This window comes from Bombina bombina, chromosome 3 (assembly GCF_027579735.1).
Source record: "Bombina bombina isolate aBomBom1 chromosome 3, aBomBom1.pri, whole genome shotgun sequence".
NCBI classification, from domain to species: domain Eukaryota; kingdom Metazoa; phylum Chordata; class Amphibia; order Anura; family Bombinatoridae; genus Bombina; species Bombina bombina.
Genome location: NC_069501.1, coordinates 1,103,025,301 through 1,103,044,907, shown reverse-complemented (window position 1 = coordinate 1,103,044,907; position 19,607 = coordinate 1,103,025,301). Strand labels below are relative to the sequence as shown.

At 39.1% G+C, this 19,607-nt stretch overlaps 1 long non-coding RNA gene across 1 annotated transcript; it reads right to left on the bottom strand.

The window, feature by feature from the left end:
* Window positions 1–18: 18 nt before the first annotated feature.
* Window positions 19–18,734, bottom strand: LOC128654494 (uncharacterized). Its single transcript, XR_008401463.1, has 3 exons — window positions 18,659–18,734; window positions 1,663–2,442; window positions 19–1,502 (listed from the first exon to the last, which is right to left on the bottom strand). It is a non-coding gene; the product is annotated as an uncharacterized LOC128654494 (long non-coding RNA).
* Between the last annotated feature and the right edge of the window lie 873 nt (window positions 18,735–19,607).

The following is a 19,607-nucleotide window of genomic DNA, read 5'->3' as shown; positions in this document are numbered from 1 at the left end:
TATTACTTGATTGTAAGTTACACTCGCACTGTCATGATTGTCACAAACCACATGAGCATGATTTAACCCCCGTTGCTACTGGGAATTTCAGAGAAAAATTTGCCCAAAATACTGAAGAATTTTTAGCATTATTGCTATCACTCAGAGGCTTGACCCCCCCCCCCTCCTTTACCTATAAAAAAACATTTTTAGTAGACAACCCAAGGTTTTGATCTAGGCCCATTTTTGTATATTTCATGCCACTGTTTCGCTGCCAAATGCAATCATTTTTTTTCAATATAGTAGGCTTTAATATATCATTCATGTTCCGGAACCCTGCTTAGACATATAAATAGATAAACATGTTGTACCTACTTATTTAACTAATTAATTTTACTTTCTTTATGGATCCTAAATTAAAAGTTAATCTGAAGCAGCTTTCACAAAAGGCTTTGCTTTTTCAAACTGTTGGCTAAATCAGGCATTTCCAGCCAGTCTACACATTTAATTGAACCCATTATAGATTTAATCCTTAAACCTGCCTCTATTAGATACATTAGCCTTCCATTAATCCATTCATTCTTCTATGGTAATGTGTTTTCTTCCAAGGTTAACTCCCTTTCTGCTCAATGTCATAGAACTTCATGAATCAAGCCTGACCTGCCAGGGACAGTAAAGTCAAAATTTAAAGTTTCATCATTCAGATAGAGCAGGCAATTCTAAACAATGTTCTAATTTACTTCCATTTTCTAATGTGCTTCCTTCTCTTGGTATCCTATGTTGAAAATCATACCTAGGCTTGTTCATGAGCAGCAATGTACTTCTGGGAGTTAGCTGCTGACTGGTGGCTGAACATACATGCCTTTTGTCACTGGCTCGCCGAATGTGTTCAGCTAGCTCCCAGTAGTGCATTTTTGCTTTTTTGACAAATGCCACCAGGAGAATGGAGCAACTTTAAAAATAGAAGTAAACTGGAAAGTTATAAAAGTGTATACATAGGCCCCCCATATATTAAACCCTCACCAAATAGAAGTGAACCTTAGTGGAAATATCCAGGAACCTTCAAGTGCCCTGAAAAACAGTCCAACTTTATCAATGTATCTGCGTTGTGGAAAGCATTTTTTTTTTTTTAAACAAAAAAAAAAAAATGTTTTGGAATAGTATCGCTATTAGTTGACTTCTCACTGAACACTGCACTCGTCTCTGCTGCTTCTTCTAATATTTATATGTCATTTTCATCTTCTGTGCTTAAAGGCACTTCTAATTCTTCCCCACCTGTTTGACGCATCGCAATATTATGCAGTATGCAGTACCCCATGATGATCTGTGTCACTTTTTCCAGTGAAAACGGTAGGATCCCAACCCAGTGATCAAGACACCTACATTTTCTCTATAGTATGCCAAATGTGTGCTCTATACAACTTTAGTGCTTAAGTGCACTTCATTATACTTAATTTCGGCTGATGTTCTTGGGTTATTAATGGGAGTCAATAACCAATTTCTACACGGATATCCATCATCCCCTAAACAAACAAAAAAAAAAATAGCATTGTTATGTCGATGACAAGTTTGTCGCCAAATATATTTTGGTTAAAATTACTACTAATTAAAATAAACCTATTTAATTAGTCAACTTAACAGTATAACGAAAGACATAACAGTAATAGTTTATAGAAATCTTACCCAATAGCCATCCCTCTGGCATCTCATTATTCTCAAACTTTGTGAACAGACAAGATTGCTGCAGAATATAGAAGTTGTGGCAGGATACAGGAAAACCAGCAGGTACACTTATAATGCGTTGAGTATCATAAACAATTTGTACGTTTTCTGTTGCAGAACATTTCCTCTCTCTCTATCTGGGAGATCTCAATGTAATATGTGTACAGTCTATGGCCCCTTAAACATTTGAAATCCCAGCAATCCAAAAAAAAGGTAATTTAACTGCTTTCCATTTGATCCAGTGTCTCTGGAAGATAAAGATGAGGCTTGAAAATACTGTACATGGCCTCTAAAACTGTTTTTAGGTGTCTGGAGAAGGTTGGTGGATTCATACCGACCACAGCACTGGACATTGACTGGAAAGATCCTGTGGTCATAAAATTCAACACAGCCAGCATTTTTTACTATTTAGGAATGGCTCTTGTTCAGAAGGCCACAGATTCTAAATAGTCCTGTATTTCATTAAAAATCATCATAATCGATTGCTGTGTTAGCCGAAATCTCTGTACTATTTCACATTCTGGAAGAGCTTCTAGACCAAAAAGGGGCAAAACATCCTTGGTGCATCATCTTTCACGGAAAAGATCTTCCCTTTGTTGTTGGTCAAGACGTCAGTCATCTCCAGCTTCTAAGTAGAAGGGTTGCTTCCACAGTAAATTCCAAAACTCCATGCTTTAAGCTCATGGAGGGTGACAATCATACAAGTTTCCAGACACTGTCTATTGTTTCCTATAGGATTTACTAGAAGACAGATGCCAAATACACATTTTATCTGGGCGTATTCTTAGATTTGAAATATAGATAAAGCAGTGTGATAGCTTTGAGAACTTGGCTTTGTAAAAAAAGCTAAAAATAATCAGGCTCAAATTAACAACATAATCCATTTTACGTATATATATATATATATATATATATATATATATATATATATATATATACACACACACACATATACATACACACACACATATTAGTGTTTAATTAAATGTTTATTTAGTTATGTAAATAATCATACAATTGTAAAGAGCACCATTAATTTAACTTTATGCACAGAATTAGGTTTGCCAAATATACATTTAGCGTAATATAGAACATTTCAGCCAATTCATTTAAAAATACCTTTACTGGGTTTACACTATGGGGTTTATTTTTAGAAGCAGCGGATGCTGCCTCAGACCCACTCTGCTTCAGTTCCTAAGACCGCTGATCCTTAACTCGTCTGCCACCTCTGAGATGGCAGACAGCAATCCGCCCTATCGAATACGATTGTGCTGATTGACACCCCGATTGGCCACAAATCTGCAGGGGGTGGTATTGCTCCAGCAGTTTACCAGAACTGCTGGTGCAATGATAAATGCCGACAGCATATGCTGTCGGCATTTATCGATGTGCGGCGGACATGATCCGCTATATCGGATCATGTCCATCCGCACATTAATAAATGGACCCCAAAGAGTTCAAGCACAGGCAGGCCCAGACTGAGCATAGGGCCCGATGGGCCAAGGCCAGTTACGAGCTGGGGCTGGTTGCCTTAGCCCTGCCCAGTCACCATCATTATTATTTGTGCACTGCCTTGCTGTGTCATGGCTGGTTATTTATTTAAAGGTAAAACTTCAAAAGCTTCTGTTTTTTTAATTATATTTCACTTTTTTACTATTTAATGCCAACTAATTTACAAACTCTACTGACAGAAGAGTTTTATAAACTTTAAATGTTTTTGTAAATTGAATTGGTACATTATACTTGTCAGTTTTGGGGGGTGGTTTAATAACAAAAGGAGGGAGTAGTGGTCCGCTCTGCCTATTTTTGGTCCCAGTCTGTCCCTGAGCACAAAAAGATTACCATGTGGTAAAAAGTTGTCACCCCCTATTAGCTGGCACCTTCTGTAGGTTGCTGATCTGAGAATCTGTGAAGAGATCAGTTCTTGGCATAATTCTTCCCAAACAGGCACTCTTCTACTGGCTGCACTTACCTGTGGTCGGGTCCTTGACTGCGTGTAAGAAGCTCACTATTCCAGAGACAGGTGCTGCTGTGAAGAGTCGGGGGTGCACTAAGACGCATTCGGCTTAGCACTGCCAGCTCTGCTGACGTGCTCTGTCTTCTACATTTTCCTGGAGTTGTCTGTATGCATGCTATGAACAGCATAGCTTTTTTTTTTACATAACCTCTGCTAACCTTTGGAGCCAAGACTGAATTAGAGGTATTAGAAGGTCATCTCTGTCTACATTTCTCTGTCTAGATTTCAGGGCTTGGTTATTATCTATAAAGACCCTAGCAAGTTTTTTCTAGGACTGTTCTCCCATTACCGAGCGAGCATAGCAGGTCATGTGGATTCTGTTCTTTGTCTGACCCTTACCTGCTATACTGCAGGACTGATTATCTGGTAAAGGACTTCTGGAGCTGTAACATGGATTATCAGTTTGTCTTTTCCCCTTGTTCTGATGTATGGACAGATTTACTGGTGCTGATATTTGGACTTTCCTCCGACTACTCTCCTGCTTTGCCAAGAACTAATGTGTATTCTGTTATTCATCTAAGGATTTCCTCTACTTTTAATTATATTTCACTTTTTTACTATTTAATGCCAACTAAATACACTACAAAATACACTGATACAAGGGTTTTATAAACTTTAAATGTCCTATATATACACACATACTGTGCTTTATATATAAAACGACTGTTAATGTTATTTTAAATTTAACAATATAACTGTCTAATAAGCCATTTATTATGTTGGGAGGTCCTTATTTAGAACTGAGAAGCCCCTATTTATCAAAGGTCTTGCGGACCTGATCCGACAGTGCGGGTCAGGTCCGCAAGACCTCGCTAAATGCGGAGAGCAATACGCTCGCGGCATTTAACATTGCACCAGCAGCTCTTGTGACGCCACCCCCTGCAGACTCACGGCCTGTCAATCAACCCGATCATACTCAATCGGGTTGAATTGTTGCGATTCCTGTCCGCCTGCTAAGAGCAGGTGGACAGGGTTATGGAGCAGCGGTCTTTGTGAACGAGCCTGATTCTGGCGAGCCTGATAAAGCAGTTATGATCCCCCTACACCGCCGCCACCTATTTTAACTATATTACTCCCTAATATGATCCCCCTACACCACCGCCACCTATTTTAACTATATTACCCCCTAATGTGAGCCTCCTACCCTGCCGCCACCTACATTATATGTACTACCCCCTAATCTGACCCCTTTACACCGCCGCCACCTATATTAAAATTATTAACCCCTAATCTAATCCCCCTACTCCGCCGCCACCTATATTAAATGTCTAACCCCCTAATGTGAGCCCCCTACACCGCAGCCACCTACATTAAAATTATTAACCCCTAATGTAATCCCCCTACACCGCCACCATGTATATTAAAATTATTACCCCCTAATGCGAGCCCTCTACCCCGCCGCCACCTATTTTAACTACATTACCCCCTAATCTAATCCCCCTACACTACCGCCACCTATAATAAATGTATTACCCCCTAAAATACTAAAATGTCCTTACCCTAAACTAAATTACAAATACCCCTGAAAAGGGCCTTTTGTGTGGCATTGCCCCAAAGTAACCAGCTCTATTACTAGCCCTTAAAAGGGCCTTTTGCGGGGTATTGTCACAAAGTAATCAGCTCTTTTACCTGTAATCTGATCCCCCTACACCGCCGCCACCTATATTAAATATATTAACCCCTAATATGACCCCCCTACACCGCCGCCACCTATATTAACCCCTAATATGATCGACCTACACCGCCACCACCTATATTAACCCTAATTATATTAAGGTTAATATAGTTAATATAGCTATTATATTATGTATATTAACCCTATCTAACCCTAACACCCCTAACTTAATTATTATTGCAATAAATCTAAATAATATTAATCTTATTAACTAAAATATTCCCATTTAAAACTAAATACTTACCTATAAAATAAACCTTAAGATAGCTACAATATAATTAATAATTACATTGTAGCTATTTTAGGGTTTTTATTTATTTTACAGGTAACTTGGTATTTATTTTAACTAGGTACAATAGCTATTAAATAGTTAATAACTATTTAATAGCTACCTAGTTAAAATAATTACCAATTTACCTGTAAAATAAATCCTAACCTAAGTTACAAATACACCTACACTATCAATAAATTAATTAAATAAACTACAATTATCTAAACTAAAATATAATTAAATACACTAAACTAAATTACAAAAAATAAAAAAAGATTACAAGAATTTTAAGCTAATTACACCTAATCTAAACCCCCTAATAAAATAACAAAGCCCCCCAAAATAAAAAAAATTTCCCTACCCTAAACTAAATTACAAAAAGTAATCAGCTCTATTACCAGCCCTTAAAAGGGCCTTTTGTGGGGCATTGCCCCAAAGTAATCAGCTCTTTTAACTGTGAAAAAAAGAACCACCCTCCCCATTACAACCCACCACCCACACACCCCTACTCTAAAACCCACCCTATCCCCCCTTAAAAAAAAAAACTAAAAAAAGTCTAACCCCCAAGTGCTCTTTACCTGTCTTGAAGACTGGCGGAGAAGGCCCTGTTTCAGGCAGAGAAGTCTTCTTCCAGGCGGCGACCTTTTCTTCTTCCAGGAACCAGCTGGCACGGAGCGGTGGAGTTGAAGACCGATGACCGCGGAGCTGAAGACCGTCCTCCCTGGAACTGAAGACCAGCGATGCAGGAACTGAAGATCGGCGACGCTGGAACTGAAGACCGGAGCCATGGAGCGTGAAGGATCCTCTTCATACGATCGCCGCCGTACACTGAATCGGAATTCAAGATACGCGATTAAAAATGGCATCACTTGAATTCCTATTGGCTGATTTGAGCCTTCAAATTCAAATTAGCCAATCGGATAAAAGCTACTTTAATAGCCAATAGAATAATAGCTACTGTAATTCTATTGGCTATTCTAATTCCGATTCAGTGTACGTCGGCGATCGTATGAACAGGATCCTCCATGCTCCATGGCTCCGGTCTTCAGTTCCAGCATCGCCGGTCTTCAGTTCCAGGGAGGACGGTCTTCAGCTCCGCGGTCATCGGTCTTCAACTCCTGCGCTCCGCGCCGGCTGGTTCCTGGAAGAAGAAGAGGTCGCCGCCTGAAAGAAGACTTCTCCGCCTGGAACAGGTAAGGAGCACTTGGGGGTTAGACTTAGGTTTTTTTAAGGGGGATAGGGTGGGTTGTTTTTTTTTTTTCACAGGTAAAAGAGCTGATTACTTTGGGCAATACCCCACAAAAGGCCCTTTTAAGGGCTGGTAATAGAGCTGATTACTTTTTGCAATTTAGTTTAGGGTAGGGACATTTTTTTTTATTTTGGGGGGCTTTGTTATTTTATTAGGGGGTTTAGATTAGTTGTAATTAGCTTAAAATTCTTGTAATCTTTTTTATTTTTTGTAATTTAGTTTAGTGTATTTAAGTATATTTTAGTTTAGATAATTGTAGTTTAATTAATTTATTGATAGTGTAGGTGTATTTGTAACTTAGGTTAGGATTTATTTTACAGGTAAATTGGTAATTATTTTAACTAGGTAGCTATTAACTATTTAATAGCTATTGTACCTAGTTAAAATAAATACCAAGTTACCTGTAAAATAAATATAAACCCTAAAATAGCTACAATGTAATTATTAATTATATTGTAGCTATATTAAGGTTTATTTTATTGGTAAGTATTTAGTTTTAAATAGGAATATTTTAGTTAATAAGATGAATATTATTTAGATTTATTGGAATAATAATTAAGTTAGGGGTGTTAGGGTTAATATATATATATATATATATATATATATATATATATATATATATATATATATATATATATATATACACACACACACATACACATACAAAGTGCACTCCAGATCCTCCTAGTACAGCTGCTTCGGGTGCTAACAAAAACACGATATATCCAATAACAGAAAGCACTCCAGAAGTCTTGTTAAGTCTTGTTAATATATCACCTTTAATCGTGAACGTTTTCGGGCTACAAACAGCCCGTCCTCAAACTTACAAGGTTAGTAAAACACTTACCACCCCACTGTGTTATAGACCGCCACCAAGACAAGTGCGCCACGCTCTCCACGGTGGATGCGCCGCCCCTAGCGAGTGACGTCATCGCCCGCGGCAACGTGCAAAGAACTAAAAAACAAAAGGGCAAAAGACAACAGTAAATATATGCGGGCATAAAAGCAAAAAACTGCTGGGCACTGTAGTAATACAATAATAGATTCACAGGTAGAGAAAACAGGTAGAGAAAACACAAATATCCTTAAGACAAAAGAAATGGTTGTCATGGTAACCAATAAACAATAAGAAAACATACAGCGTCCCAGGAAAATATGTGACTATAGGGCTCCACAAAACAAACAGAATTACCAATCTGGTAAACAATACTTATATGTTAAACATTATTGTGTGGAGTGGAGTCACATAGCCAGACATATGGGGAAAAGGGAGATCATATTACTTATGAATAAATCATGGCTCTCATTAACTAACAGCAATGACAAATGATCCTGGACTCCCCATGGCTCCGTAATGCAGATCTGGAAGCGGGTCATAGAAACACCTGCCAATCAAGCTGTGTATTCAGACCATAAGGAACTAGTGTGTTTAGTTCGAAAGTCCATTTCGCTTCTCTTTGTAGCAGTAATCGGTTTCTGTCACCCCCTCTGGATAGTGGAGGTACATGGTCTATGATCGTATATTTCAGATCCATGATGCTGTGATGATGTTCCAGAAAATGTCTGGCCACTGGTTGCTCAGATACACCTTTGTTAAGTGCCAGCTTGATTGCAGATCTGTGGTTTGCCATCCGTGTGCGTAAGTCATCACTAGTTTTTCCCACATAATAAAGCCCACAAATACAGTGCAAAAGGTACACTATATAAGTGGTAGTGCATGTCAATCGAAATTTGTGTTTATAAATTTTTCGTTTATGTGGATGGGTAAAACTTGATCCAGTGATTAACCCCCCACAGGTTGTACAACCTAGACATCGGAATACCCCAGGTTTTTTAATGTCCAGCCATGTTGAAGACTTGTAGCTACTAATAGGGTCAGTTTTGATAAGCCAGTCCCGTAGAGACCTAGATCTCTTGTAACCCACTCTTGGGGGATCAACCTTATACAAAGGTAATGATCTATCTGTCTTAACAATGTCCCAATGTTTATTTAGTATGTCCCTAAAGGGGCCTTTATCTCCAGTAAATGTTGTGATGAAAGTCATCCTATTATCCACCTGTTTGGGTGTGCAGGTGCTGTCCTGACAAACCTGGGCACGTTGTTCAATAAGTAATTTATCTGGATAGCTCCTGGCCTCAAATCGTTGCATCATCTCAGTGAGTTGCTCATCTCTTTTTTCTTTTTCAGAGTTATTTCTCACCACCCGAAGCAGTTGAGATTTGGGCAGCGCTCTCTTTAGCGGGGGAGGATGACAACTGGTGTAATGTAGCAAGGAGTTTCTATCCGTCTCCTTTCTATATAAGGTGGACTGGATCCTGCCATTACTGATGTATAGTCTTACATCCAAAAAATCAATCTGTCTTTTGCTGGTAGTCATTTTGAACTTTAATGCCGAATTGGCTCCATTCAGCTCCTGGAACCATTCATCCAAACTGGCTGCTGTGCCAGACCAGATTAAGAACAGGTCATCTATATAACGCTTAAAAAAGCGAATGTTCTTGACCTTGAATAACTCTGTGCCAAATTCCTCGAAGTGGGCCATGAATAAATTGGCATACGATGGGGCCATGTTAGACCCCATCGCCGTACCCTTCAGCTGTAGAAAAAAAGATTGTTCAAAGCGAAAGTAATTGGTAGTTAAACAAAATTCCAATAATTGCCCAATTACCTCAGGAGGAGGTCCAATGTATGGAGATCTGTGTAGATGAAATAAAACAGCAAGTAACCCCTCATCATGGGGGATTACAGTATATAGGCTGGTCACATCTAATGTGACAAGCCATATATCCTCATCCACCTCCCCAAATTGCTTGAGCATCTCCAGTAGTGCCATGTAGTCCCTCAAATATGATGGTGTATGATATACCAGCGGTTGCAGGAATTTGTCCACTAGAGTGGCTATAGGCTGTTGTATGGACCCTATAGAAGATACAATGGGCCTACCAGGAGGAGGTGAAATCCCCTTGTGTATTTTGGGGAGAGTGTACAGGACTGGGGTCCTTGGGTATGGAACCGCCAAATAAAGATAGGTATCCTTATTGATGAAGCCTTGTTCATAAATCAATTTGACATACGTGTCGAGTTGTTTCTTGAATAACTGTGTGGGGTCATGTGGGAGCGGTCTGTACGTATCACCATCCGCAAGCTGTGATAAAATCTCTGTCCTATAGTCCTTATAGTTTAGGATAACCACTGCCCCGCCTTTGTCAGCTTCACGTATAATTAGGTCTTTGTTCTCAGCAAGGTTTTTTAAGGTTTTCCAATCATCTTTAGAAAAATTGTTAAATGTCTCCTTCTGTTGTAATAATAATGAGTGACTCACATCCTCTTGTAATCGTCGCGTAAAGGTGTTTATACTAGCGTTGCTAAAATGAGGAGTATAGGTAGATTTTTTCTTTAATTGACTTTGGTCAGTCTCAGTTGCTCCAAATTTTTCTTTCAAAGATAATAATCTCTGAAATTTCTTGGTATCAATATAGAAATCAAAAGGGTCAGTTCTGGAAGTTGGAACAAAGGTGAGTCCCTTATTTAATATCCTAACTTCAGAGTCATTGAGGGGGTAATCACTCAGATTGACTACTATGTTGTTATTCTTCATTATTTCTGTATTGGTGGTTTTCCTCTTGTACCCCCCTCTCCTGATCCTCTCCCTCTTCCTCTTCCCCTGAAGTTTTTTGAACGTGTTGTTACCCCTTTGGGGTGTTGTATTTCTTGAGAGGGATTTTGTACTTGTTCTGTATCTGAGCCTGAGCCAGACCCTGAGCTTTCAATGGTAGTTAAATCTTGGGATTTATAATAGCGTGGCCGTCTCCTCCTGGCAATGTGCTGTCTCTGTCTCTCACTAGCAGACAATTGCCATAAATAGACACGTTTGTCTCTGTAGTCGCTGATGACAGCTTCCAATTTCTTGTTTTTAAATTGTATCAGATCTGTTTCATACTTGTCAATTTTACTCTGCAATTTGTTCAACCAATCCTCCGTCTGATCAGCCTGTAACCTAGGCAAGTTTGGTACTTCATAGGCAATAATTTCTGCTTTGATTATTTGTAATAATCTCCCCACTTCTTGTATAACTAATAATACCAGGTCTAGTGAGCATTTGTTTTCAATGCTGCACCACCTCTCACAAAACACAGGATTGTTTCTTCCCAGAGTGGGCACATTTCTGATACGAAATCCCCTAGGGATAAAACCTCTGCGATAATATTCAGAGAGGTATGCCCCATGCAGGGTCAAATCCTTCTCCTTTTGTTTTAGCCTGAGTAAGTGGGTATAGATATAAGCTGGTTTATCCAGTGCTGGTCTCAGTGTTATCTTATCAAATAAGATCCCCTCTGCATCACCTTCCACAAACTGGAAGGTATTATGCCCGCTTTTATGCCCGCATATATTTACTGTATATTTACTGTTGTCTTTTGCCCTTTTGTTTTTTAGTTCTTTGCACGTTGCCGCGGGCGATGACGTCACTCGCTAGGGGCGGCGCATCCACCGCGGAGAGCGTGGCGCACTTGTCTTGGTGGCGGTCTATAACACAGTGGGGTGGTAAGTGTTTTACTAACCTTGTAAGTTTGAGGACGGGCTGTTTGTAGCCCGAAAACGTTCACGATTAAAGGTGATATATTAACAAGACTTAACAAGACTTCTGGAGTGCTTTCTGTTATTGGATATATCGTGTTTTTGTTAGCACCCGAAGCAGCTGTACTAGGAGGATCTGGAGTGCACTTTGTATGTATACGTATTGACTGTTTTGCTTGCACCCGATCGCAAAGTGTTTGGATGTTATTTCCTTACTGTGTTGGACTTACAATTCTGTTTGGGGATCTTTTGACACAGTATGACTACTGATACTACATCTATAATTGCGGAGGACATTGGGGATATTGATGCTATACCTGGAGCTAATACCTTCCAGTTTGTGGAAGGTGATGCAGAGGGGATCTTATTTGATAAGATAACACTGAGACCAGCACTGGATAAACCAGCTTATATCTATACCCACTTACTCAGGCTAAAACAAAAGGAGAAGGATTTGACCCTGCATGGGGCATACCTCTCTGAATATTATCGCAGAGGTTTTATCCCTAGGGGATTTCGTATCAGAAATGTGCCCACTCTGGGAAGAAACAATCCTGTGTTTTGTGAGAGGTGGTGCAGCATTGAAAACAAATGCTCACTAGACCTGGTATTATTAGTTATACAAGAAGTGGGGAGATTATTACAAATAATCAAAGCAGAAATTATTGCCTATGAAGTACCAAACTTGCCTAGGTTACAGGCTGATCAGACGGAGGATTGGTTGAACAAATTGCAGAGTAAAATTGACAAGTATGAAACAGATCTGATACAATTTAAAAACAAGAAATTGGAAGCTGTCATCAGTGACTACAGAGACAAACGTGTCTATTTATGGCAATTGTCTGCTAGTGAGAGACAGAGACAGCACATTGCCAGGAGGAGACGGCCACGCTATTATAAATCCCAAGATTTAACTACCATTGAAAGCTCAGGGTCTGGCTCAGGCTCAGATACAGAACAAGTACAAAATCCCTCTCAAGAAATACAACACCCCAAAGGGGTAACAACACGTTAAAAAAACTTCAGGGGAAGAGGAAGAGGGAGAGGGAGAGGATCAGGAGAGGGGGGTACAAGAGGAAAACCACCAATACAGAAATAATGAAGAATAACAACATAGTAGTCAATCTGAGTGATTACCCCCTCAATGACTCTGAAGTTAGGATATTAAATAAGGGACTCACCTTTGTTCCAACTTCCAGAACTGACCCTTTTGATTTCTATATTGATACCAAGAAATTTCAGAGATTATTATCTTTGAAAGAAAAATTTGGAGCAACTGAGACTGACCAAAGTCAATTAAAGAAAAAATCTACCTATACTCCTCATTTTAGCAACGCTAGTATAAACACCTTTACGCGACGATTACAAGAGGATGTGAGTCACTCATTATTACAACAGAAGGAGACATTTAACAATTTTTCTAAAGATGATTGGAAAACCTTAAAAAACCTTGCTGAGAACAAAGACCTAATTATACGTGAAGCTGACAAAGGCAGGGCAGTGGTTATCCTAAACTATAAGGACTATAGGACAGAGATTTTATCACAGCTTGCGGATGGTGATACGTACAGACCGCTCCCACATGACCCCACACAGTTATTCAAGAAACAACTCGACACGTATGTCAAATTGATTTATGAACAAGGCTTCATCAATAAGGATACCTATCTTTATTTGGCGGTTCCATACCCAAGGACCCCAGTCCTGTACACTCTCCCCAAAATACACAAGGGGATTTCACCTCCTCCTGGTAGGCCCATTGTATCTTCTATAGGGTCCATACAACAGCCTATAGCCACTCTAGTGGACAAATTCCTGCAACCGCTGGTATATCATACACCATCATATTTGAGGGACTCCATGGCACTACTGGAGATGCTCAAGCAATTTGGGGAGGTGGATGAGGATATATGGCTGGTCACATTAGATGTGACCAGCCTATATACTGTAATCCCCCATGATGAGGGGTTACTTGCTGTTTTATTTCATCTACACAGATCTCCATACATTGGACCTCCTCCTGAGGTAATTGGGCAATTATTGGAATTTTGTTTAACTACCAATTACTTTCGCTTTGAACAATCTTTTTTTCTACAGCTGAAGGGTACGGCGATGGGGTCTAACATGGCCCCATCGTATGCCAATTTATTCATGGCCCACTTCGAGGAATTTGGCACAGAGTTATTCAAGGTCAAGAACATTCGCTTTTTTAAGCGTTATATAGATGACCTGTTCTTAATCTGGTCTGGCACAGCAGCCAGTTTGGATGAATGGTTCCAGGAGCTGAATGGAGCCAATTCGGCATTAAAGTTCAAAATGACTACCAGCAAAAGACAGATTGATTTTTTGGATGTAAGACTATACATCAGTAATGGCAGGATCCAGTCCACCTTATATAGAAAGGAGACGGATAGAAACTCCTTGCTACATTACACCAGTTGTCATCCTCCCCCGCTAAAGAGAGCGCTGCCCAAATCTCAACTGCTTCGGGTGGTGAGAAATAACTCTGAAAAAGAAAAAAGAGATGAGCAACTCACTGAGATGATGCAACGATTTGAGGCCAGGAGCTATCCAGATAAATTACTTATTGAACAACGTGCCCAGGTTTGTCAGGACAGCACCTGCACACCCAAACAGGTGGATAATAGGATGACTTTCATCACAACATTTACTGGAGATAAAGGCCCCTTTAGGGACATACTAAATAAACATTGGGACATTGTTAAGACAGATAGATCATTACCTTTGTATAAGGTTGATCCCCCAAGAGTGGGTTACAAGAGATCTAGGTCTCTACGGGACTGGCTTATCAAAACTGACCCTATTAGTAGCTACAAGTCTTCAACATGGCTGGACATTAAAAAACCTGGGGTATTCCGATGTCTAGGTTGTACAACCTGTGGGGGGTTAATCACTGGATCAAGTTTTACCCATCCACATAAACGAAAAATTTATAAACACAAATTTCGATTGACATGCACTACCACTTATATAGTGTACCTTTTGCACTGTATTTGTGGGCTTTATTATGTGGGAAAAACTAGTGATGACTTACGCACACGGATGGCAAACCACAGATCTGCAATCAAGCTGGCACTTAACAAAGGTGTATCTGAGCAACCAGTGGCCAGACATTTTCTGGAACATCATCACAGCATCATGGATCTGAAATATACGATCATAGACCATGTACCTCCACTATCCAGAGGGGGTGACAGAAACCGATTACTGCTACAAAGAGAAGCGAAATGGACTTTCGAACTAAACACACTAGTTCCTTATGGTCTGAATACACAGCTTGATTGGCAGGTGTTTCTATGACCCGCTTCCAGATCTGCATTACGGAGCCATGGGGAGTCCAGGATCATTTGTCATTGCTGTTAGTTAATGAGAGCCATGATTTATTCAGTAATATGATCTCCCTTTTCCCCATATGTCTGGCTATGTGACTCCACTCCACACAATAATGTTTAACATATAAGTATTGTTTACCAGATTGGTAATTCTGTTTGTTTTGTGGAGCCCTATAGTCACATATTTTCCTGGGACGCTGTATGTTTTCTTATTGTTTATTGGTTACCATGACAACCATTTCTTTTGTCTTAAGGATATTTGTGTTTTCTCTACCTGTTTTCTCTACCTGTGAACCTATTATTGTATTACTACAGTGCCCAGCAGTTTTTTGCTTTTATGCCCGCATATATTTACTGTTGTCTTTTGCCCTTTTGTTTTTTAGTTCTTTGCACGTTGCCGCGGGCGATGACGTCACTCGCTAGGGGCGGCGCATCCACCGCGGAGAGCGTGGCGCACTTGTCTTGGTGGCGGTCTATAACACAGTGGGGTGGTAAGTGTTTTACTAACCTTGTAAGTTTGAGGACGGGCTGTTTGTAGCCCGAAAACGTTCACGATTAAAGGTGATATATTAACAAGACTTAACAAGACTTCTGGAGTGCTTTCTGTTATTGGATATATATATATATATATATATATATATATATATATATATATATATAATATAATAACTATATTAATTATTAACTATATTAATAATATATATATATAGTATAATTAGGGCTAATATAGTTAATATAGGTGGCGTCAGGGGAAGGGGGGTCAGATTAGGGGTTAATATATTTAATATAGGTGACGGCGGTGTAGGGGGATTAGATTAGGGGTTAATATATTTAATATAGGTGGCGGCGGTGTAGGGGGGTCAGATTACAGGTAAAAGAGCTGATTACTTTGTGACAATGCCCCGCAAAGGCCCTTTTAAGGGCTGGTAATAGAGCTGGTTAGTTTGGGGCAATGCCACGCAAAAGGCCCTTTTCAGGGCAATTTGTAATTTAGTTTAGGGTAGGGATATTTTAGTATTTTAGGGGGTAATACATTTATTATAGGTGGCAGCGGTGTAGGGGGATTAGATTAGGGGTTAATACATTTAATATAGGTGACGGCGGTGTAGGGGGATTAGATTAGGTGTTAATCATTTTAATATAGGTGGCGGCGGTGTATGGGCCGGGGATTAGATTAGGGGGTAATATAGTTAAAACAGTTGGCAGCGGTGTAGGGGGATTAGATTAGGGGGTAATATAGTTAAAATAGGTGGCGGCGGGGTAGGGGGCTCACATTAGGGGGTAATAATTTTAATGTAGGTGGCGGCGGTGTAGGGGGGATAACATTAGAGGGTTAGACATTTAATGTAGGTGGCGGCGGGGTCCGGGAGTGGCGGTTTAGGGGTTAAACACTTTATTAGGGATTGCGGCGGGGGATTGCGGTTGACAGGTAGATAGACATTGCGCATGCGTTAGGTTTTATTTTGCAGGTAGTTTAGGGAGCTACGGGGCTCCAATACTCAGCGTAAGGCTTACTACACCTGCAATTTGTGGCGAGGTGAAAATAGAGTAAGATTTCTCCATTTTCGCCACATAAGTCCTTACGCTGTATATTGGATACCAAACTGCGCTGGTTTGGTATACCTGTCTATGGGCCAAAAAACTACGACCGAAGGCAGAAATATACAAGTGTAACTTCTAGGTTACGGCGTATATAGGATACCAAACCAGCGCAAAATTTGGCGTCGTCAGCTTTTGCGGGCGACGCTGCATATCGGATCGGGCCCTAGGTGGTTACAGATTTTATGCCTGGCAGAGCCTACTTAGCTTTTAATCCTTCTAAGGTTGAGCAATAACAAGTTGTGTAATAATAATAAAAAGCTTTTTTTTTTTTAACCTGCGGCTAAATAGTTAACGTGAAATATTTTTTTAAATTGCATAATAATTATGAAAATGTGATCTAGTATATAAAAAAAAAAAATCTGATAAGCTTCAACATATCTAATCTGGTATGTAAATCAAACCCCTTTATAAAAGGCAATAATGTGACATCCATATGCTTATCTTTATTTTAATAATGACACTACTATTCCATGTTTTCTTATCCTGAATTCAATTCCGTAAATTATTTTATTTTAATGTTTTATACATAATTATTATTTGTATCTTTCTTTGAATAAAGAGTGTCATAATTACCAAGACTTGTTACAAATACCCTCCTTTGTAGCCAAAGCAGAGGTGGAGAGGTTATAACAGGAAAGTTCCCATCTTTTTTAAAAAAAACTTTAATGCAGTGTGCTCTCTAGTACAGGGATACACAGAGAATTAGAAGTACCTAATCCTTGATATTCATGGTTTATTTCTGTACATGCTCTGCAATAAAAGCCAATAGGGAGTTTGTTAGATCTCATTAGCTACACCGACTGCACAACCACAGCTTGAAAAAAATGGCTTGAGGAGAAGATTTCCAGCAGTGCAGTTTAGAAGGCGCCTATCAGAGTGCTAAACTATACAGTACTTTACAAATATTATTTAAGGTACTTGTATCTATACACAACAATTTTTAGAAATTTATTACAGTATTTTTTTTAATTTTTTTTAAATAGATGTCCATGTGCTGATGTGAGTGGTCCTTATGAGTCCTGGGACGGCACACACCAACATGGAGAACAGAATACTCGAGTCACAGAGCGTGTGGCAGCCGTACTGTGTAGGAGAACATTATCAGCCACAGGCAGAGTAGATAACCCAGCCTGAGCTGAGGAAAAGGGCAGTAGCTGCACAATTTTAATTCTCACATAATTTTATGGTTTTCCAGGAGATCACAATGTGACCTGCATACTAATTATGTATATGATGGCATTTGAGGGCATGTACTATAGTTGTGTATTTTAACTAGATTCAGTTGGTTCCTCTAACTACCCCCTCACACTAGCATTTTACAGTGACTGCCCCTACAGTGCGTGCTCTCTGACTCGCGTAATCTGTTGTCACAGACATCCTGTATAATGGGAAAGTACCCAGCTTTTACTTTTATCTTGCAAAAAATATTTTAACATGTTTACAATCTGATGTTCCATATACATAATAATAGTAAAATGTGAATACTGTGTCCCTTTAAGTTTGCTGTCCCTTTAAACACAATACACTGAGTTTGTGTTTTGGATGGAATCTAATGGCTGTTATGAGAGAGAGGAAGGATATATTATAGAACACTTTTATGCATTTTTACTTCCAAGATGTGCATTAAAGGTGATTTGAACTCACTTGGCAATAATCGACTGCCTGAATAATATTATCATATTAAATAAACATAGTTTTAAATCAGATAGAAATATAAACAGCTGAACAAGTGGGGTTATCTATAGTTATCCATGTTTCTATATAAAAAAATATATGCAGGTATAGCATCATTTGGCTCTTTTTTTATATTGTTCGTTTGTCTACAGGCCCAGACACCTTCTTTAAACATTAGATTCATTACAAGAAACACATTATTAAAATGCTTCAGTAATTCAGTTGAAATAAATAAATACAATTACAAGGAAAAAACTTAATAGACTAAACAAGCATTACATACATTTGCCTCACTAAAAATCAGTAAACAACAACGAATGTAAAGAAACAAAACTAAAGAAATTTAACATAGATTACACTTAGTTCCAGCTATGGGAAGTTACTGACTCTATATAGACAATGGACTTCTTTAGAACACAGACAGACCAATGAACTTGTTCAGGTCTGGGGCATTCTGGTGAATAGCCTGTGATTCCTTCCCACAGCATTCTATTGCCTCTTACCATTGGCACAATGCATATACTGTATCATTTATCTTACCTTCCACCTCACTGTCAGGTAAACTGCACAGGCTTCACTTGCTGCAGAAGTATCCCCAGAAGTTATTGTATATCCCTCTCTCCTTAGACAGCTATTAACTCCAAGCCACGCCTCTGTCTTTGTCACAGTCTCTTGCCTTTTGTTCATTTAAGGTGGATTAACAAAACTGTGTACTTTTTATGCAAACATTATACTGAATGCAATTGTTAAAATAAATGCCAACATGTCAGTATTTAATATTATGTACAATGTCATTTTAATTTAATAAAACTAGTTTACAAGTAATATGCAATTATTGTTTTAGCCATAATTGTGAGTGGGTTGGTCCATGCATGAACTAATGTTTACTAATTCACTTATCCCCCAATAAGTATATACAGAGGAACACATGCTATTAATGTCAGTCGCATTATCTTGCCAGGTACTTATACTAGAGACTGTCACACCCTGCAATAGTCTGTATCTAATGACACATGTATACTTGTTTTGATTACCCATAAACACATGCTGCAGAACAAATACCTCCCCCTGTCTCTCTCAAAGATTATGAAATAAATGTGTACAGGGATCAACTGAATGAATGCAAACTGCCATTTGTGTGAAACTCAAGTAAAAGTTGGCAGCCCTTTAAAAAGAGGGAGATTTATTGGGCTTAGAAGGAACAGACAAATGAGTGACTCTACATCTATAACAAAACAGTTTAGAAATATGGATCCATTTGTTAACCCTTCACACTCTCTGATACTTGCAGTAATTACTTCCCATCACACTTAAAGGGATATAAATCAAATTTTTTTATAATTCAGAGAGAACATACAATTTAAAACAACTTTCCAATGTACTTCAGTTATCAAATTTTCTTTGTTTTCTTGTTATCCTTTGTTGAAAAGCAGAAAGGTAAGTTCAGGAGTGTGCACGTGTCTGCAGCACTATATGGCAGCAGTTTTGC